The sequence below is a fragment of the Vespa crabro genome, chromosome 4 (assembly GCF_910589235.1).
Source record: "Vespa crabro chromosome 4, iyVesCrab1.2, whole genome shotgun sequence".
Taxonomy (NCBI): domain Eukaryota; kingdom Metazoa; phylum Arthropoda; class Insecta; order Hymenoptera; family Vespidae; genus Vespa; species Vespa crabro.
In genome coordinates this window covers 9991937-9997581 of record NC_060958.1, presented here as the reverse complement: position 1 = coordinate 9997581, position 5645 = coordinate 9991937, and the positions used below count along the sequence as shown (strand labels likewise).

At 26.5% G+C, this 5645-nt stretch overlaps 1 protein-coding gene across 8 annotated transcripts in view; it reads right to left on the bottom strand.

Annotated features, from left to right (window-relative positions):
- Positions 1–5389: 5389 nt before the first annotated feature.
- LOC124423370 (trace amine-associated receptor 9) overlaps positions 5390–5645 on the bottom strand; it is a 68365-nt gene continuing 68109 nt past the window's right edge. For all 8 annotated transcript variants that reach the window (XM_046961014.1, XM_046961008.1, XM_046961009.1 and 5 more), the window contains one exon: positions 5390–5645. This exon is cut by the window's right edge and continues 446 nt beyond it. The gene's annotated coding sequence lies outside the window, so the exon portion shown is untranslated.

Sequence of the window (5645 nt, the reverse complement as noted above, 5' to 3'; positions counted from 1 at the left end):
TATATACATATATATATATATATGTGTGTGTGTGTGTGTATATGTATATATATATAAATAAAGATATATATAATAAAGATGAATTTTTATGCGTATAGAAGAGAGAAGGCTTGCGTATGAAAAACCAAAAAAAAAATAAAGAAAAAAAAAGAAAAAAAAAGAAATAATAATAGAAAAAAGAAGAGAAGAAAAGTGACGAAAAGAAAAGAAAAAGGGGACGATTAAAATGATCGTAATTGATTATCATGAATGTATTAATAAACTTAGACGTTTCACTTTCGTTTTTATTCTAAACACGTAGAGATTAATATTAATAATAATAATAATAATAATAATAATAATAATAATAATAATAATATTAATATAATAATAATAATAATAATAATAATAATAATAATAATAATAATAATAATAATAATAATAATAATAATAATCGTCTTAGACGATCGTACGTATTCTAATCGCTTCGAGAGAATTACGCTTTTGCGTTTCGCCCTTAAACATTTCGATAATTTGCATCGAAGCATCTTCTCTCGATACATTCCAAGGGAGAGAACAAAAAAAAAAAAAAAAAGAAAAGGAAAAAGGAAAAATGAAAAGAAAAGCAAAGCAAAGGAAAGATGAAGAAAAGAAAAAAGAAAGAAAAGAAAGGAAGAAGTAAAAGATAACGTATAATTTAATTAATTAATATTCCGATTAGATAAACACGATCGGAAGTAATAATGAATTTTATATTATACCGAGAGACAGACGTTAATGCGTACGTAGTTCGACGAACGTCAGCCTGTCTTGTATAGATACAAAAAGACACTTAATCTATACTTTTGTACAGATATTATTAATGTTTAATAAGTAGTTTTACTCATTGTATTAAAAACTTAAAAGCGAATGTGAGCGTTTTAATGCGAGTACGTATGTGTGAAAGTACATTTGTGTGCGTGCGTGCGTGCGTGCGTGTGTGTGTGTGTGTGTGCATAAGCGCGCACTTTAAAACAAAAAATACGTTTCAAATCTTTTGAATGTGTACCATGAAGTCTATCTTGATTTCGGCCATCGTGCTGTAGGATTTCTATTCGATAAAAAAAAAAAAAAAAAAGAAAAGAAAAAGGAAAGAAGAAAATAAAATAAAATAAAAAAAAGCGAAAATAAAATCCTATACAATTGACATAATAATCGATTGACATAATAATCGATTCGAATTGCCGAAAATCCTCGCGTAACTTGAAGAGAAGAAATTTCTAAATAATCTTCTTCCACATCGCGCTTTTATAATGAAACGCATACATTCGATTATCATATAGTTTATTACGCCCTATAAATCCATTCTCTGGTTATTTGAAATTATTGAAAAAGAAAAAAAAAAAAAGAAAAACAAAAAACAAAACAAGAAACTAACTTGTAATCGTCATCAATGATAAACATTTTTTTATCATCGGCCAAAAGTTCACGAAACAAAGAATATTAATAGATTTCATTCTTGAAATTTTTATACACTTTAATTAAATTATCATTCCTAGCATGCAGGGTATACTCTTTCACCGTCGATTACTTCAGTTTTAATTTCGTTTAAAGCGACACGTCGCATTTATATATACATAAATATATATATATATATATATATATATATATATATATATATATATATATATATATATTATACATGTATAAACATATGTGTGTGTTTATATGAACATACACGTATGTACTATCGATAACTTCCGTCTTTGAGTACACATGTGCCATCCCTGTAAGAAAGTAAATTATAAAAAAAATCCTCTAACGATAAGCAACGGGGACCGAACTTGTTTCTTTTCGTTGTTATATACGAGATGTATGTAAAATAATATGTTGATAGATTTAAAAAGAAAAAGAAAAAAAAAGAAAAAAAGGAAAAAAAAAAAAAAGAAAAAAAAGCGAAAGAAAAAAAAAAGAAAAAAAAAGAACAAATTAAAATCGTCTATAATTAAACGGCTATAGACGTCGGGGAATTTAGTTGATGAACCCAGCGCAAAACATAGGCCGTTTTCGTAGATTACTTTTTAACGAGATGATCTTTTTTGCAAACAAAAAGGAAAAACCACATAAGAGGATTAAAATTATCGAATAAAAATTGAGATGGTTGTGAGTATTACATTTTTCTCAATAGATCTTTTATCTTCTGGCACGACGATCGTCCAGGATATCTTTTTATCTCTCTCTCTATCTCTCTCTCTCTCTCGAAAAAAAAAAAAAAAAAAGAAAAAAAACACCTTCGCAAAAGCAGAAAAAGAAAAGAGACAAAAACAAGAAAAAAAGAGAAAAGAAAAGAAAAAAAAGAAAAGAAAACAAAAAAAAGGTTACAAATACGATGTTATGTACATAAAAAAAAAAAAAAAAAAAAAAAAAAAAAAAAAAAAAAAAAAAAAAACAAAAACAAAAAAAAAGGAAACAAAAAAAGAAAATACAGTCGATTTCTTCACTGTGGGACAATTTTATTCAAGAGATTTATATTTTTGCGTGTACATGAGTGTGTATCGTAATCGAAAAGATGTTAAATTTTCTCTAAAAATGAAAAAGAAAAAAAAAAAAAAAAGGAAAAACGGAAAGAAGGAAAGAAAGGAAGGAAGAAAGAAAGAAAGAAAGAAACGTATTTCATATCACGCGTTTACACCACAGCGGAGAATTTATCTGTCCGAGATAATGATGACCGACAACGAGTACAGATGTAAAAATCGGATCTCTTAGAAAATAAGCGATGTCATTGAAAAGATACTCGTTAAATACTCGGGCTATCGTTCTAATTAACATGTATTTTTCCTGTAAACTGCCGCCGAAGAGAAAAATGTATAAACTAATTGTAAATCGCAATCTCTCGAATTCCTCTGATAATTCTGTTTTTATGAATGATAAAGATGTATACAAGATAATAAACGTTTAAATCTTTAGAATGAGTCTTTTTTGTTGATCAATTAAAAATTCACGCCTAAATATTATCCATATAAAAGCGATCATCATTGACTTATGAAAAAGAATGAAAAGAGTTTTATTTGTTTCTTTCTTTTTTTTTTTTTTTAAATCAGAGAATATATTCAACAATCAGAGAAAATATCAACACATATTTATCTACAATATAACGCAGTAGAAGCTGATTCGAATAAAAAAAAAAAAAAATAATAATTCGATTTTATCCATCCATCAATATTATGAGAAGCTTATTAATATTTGTCTTTCCTGTGTGTCTAAAGAAAAAAAAAAGAAAAAAAAAAAAGAAGAAAAAGAAAGAATTTAATAAAAAAATATTACGTAGTTTTTATGAGAAAATCTATTAACCTTGAATCGTTTGTCATTGCATATATTTTCTTACGAGACAACTCATTTAATAAATTCATTGGGTTTTTTTTTTGCTGCATCTATAATGAAATATCCGCTAATCAAAATCTTTTATAAATAAACACATTTATTCACACGTTTAATCATAGTAATAAATTCTACACAAACGTTTGTGTAAAATTTATTACTATGATTGTACTATCCACGTTATTTCTTTCGTTTTTAAACGACATATTAATTATGAGGGTACAAAACGAGATCCATCGTAGTAATCTTTCCGTCGGCTTTTAATTGCACAAATGTATAATTAAAATTTATATAAATAAATTATTTATATAAATAAATATTTAATCGTTCTTATTCCTTTATAGAAAAAAAAGGATTCCCTTCGTATTAAACGGCGTAGATTTATTCGTAAAAAAAAAACAAAAAAACAAAAAATCTTAATTAAAAAATAACACTATAATATACATCAATCAATATGCAAATACTTACTTCGGTTATTTTCTAAATAAAAAATATCCTTGAATATACTTGAACGTATTACTTGATAATTATTAAATGAAAAGAAATTCCAATATTTCAAAAAAAAGAAAAAAAAAGAAAAAGAAAAAAAAAATTGACACCTAATCTAATCATATATTTGTATCATCTTTCAAATGTATTTGAATCTTCAAACTTCTAACGATATGAAATATTCCTACGTACTTGTTGTATATAAAGAAAATTCTATATGTATAATATGTGCATTTGTGTACCTGCATTTATCTACATTTTAGATTCAGCGCTATCTAGCAGCTTATGCACGAATGCACTGGTTTGCATGCATTACTTTCGTACGGTAGATGCTAGTTCAATGCTAGTTCGAAGCTTTTTCTGTTAGATAACGCTCGAAGTTAACGCGAATATCGTCGTCCCTGTATAAATTCGAAAGTGTAAAAGAGAAATAGGAGACAATAACTAAGAAAGAAGGCTTAAAAAAAAAAAAAAAAAAAAAAAAAAAAGAAAAAAAAAGAAAAAAAAAAGACAAAGAAAACTAATCGAAGCTAAATCAATTGAATTTCTATTTCTATTACAAGATAAAATTAATAAGAGGATAAATCCTAACGATATCACATAATCAATTAAATACTTCCATAGGATTCTTTATTATTTCCTAAAAAATGATTTTCCACAAACGATTTACATTGATTAGTAACTTGAAGACTGCTTTTTAAATGGCCTCGACGACTCATTTAAGACATGAGATTGCATAGAATTACGAATTACGATTTACTAATTACAACGTTCTTCTCCGTTGCATTTTAATATTACATACTCGAAGAAATGTACATTGTGCGTTTTATAATTTCTTTCACGAGAGAGATTCATAATATAAATAAAGAGAGAGAGAGAGAGAGAGAGAGAGAGAGAGAAAGAGAAAGAGAGAAACACTTATTTCGACACTTATTATCGTCGTGATCTCTCCGTACTCCGTTCAGGCACCCCGGACCCGATCTTGTCCTACGTTCTCCTTCTTCATAAAAATAAGAAAGAAATAAAAAAAAAAAAATAAATATTTCTATCGTACGCGATTCCATCGCTAAAAAGAAAAAGAAAAAGAAACAAAAAAGAGAAATAAAGAAGGAAAGAAAAAAGTAAGGAAAATTATCTACGAATTTTGTCACTCGATTTGTCCTACGTTCTAGTTCTCAAAAAAAGAAAAAGAAAAAAAAGAAAAAGAAAAAAAAAAAAACAAAAAAATAAAACTCTCTCTTCGTTTTGTTCTTTTTTTTGTTTTCTTTCTTTCCTTTTTTTTATTTTTTTTTTGGTTTTTTGTTTTTTGTTTTTTTTTTTTTTTTATTATAAGATCATTAATCTCTTCGTAATTTTCTTAAAATTCGTCCTGACAAAAGATCTTCTTCTACTTCGCGGAGTAATGACAAAAAAAAAAAAAAAAGAAAAAAAAGAAGGAACGAGAACTTCCTTCGAATTTTTTTTCTCTATCCTGCATATCCTCGGTCCCCCCTTCTCTCTTCGCGAAAGTAAAGAAAAATGAAAGATGTTCTATCATTTCTCTCTGGCAAATGATGTTATTCTACGTTCTCCTTTGTAAAATTAAAGGAAAAAAAAAGAAAAAAAAAAAGAAAAAAAAAAGGAAGAAGAGAAGAAGAAGAAGAAAGAATAAATGAAAGACTCGTCTAACATTCGTCCGACATAAAATCTTCTTCTACGTTTTTTCCTCTTTCGCAAGAGAAAAAAAAAAGAAAAAAAAAAGAAGATAAACAGAACGAGAATTTCCTTCGAATATATATATATATATATATATATATATATATATATATATATATATATAT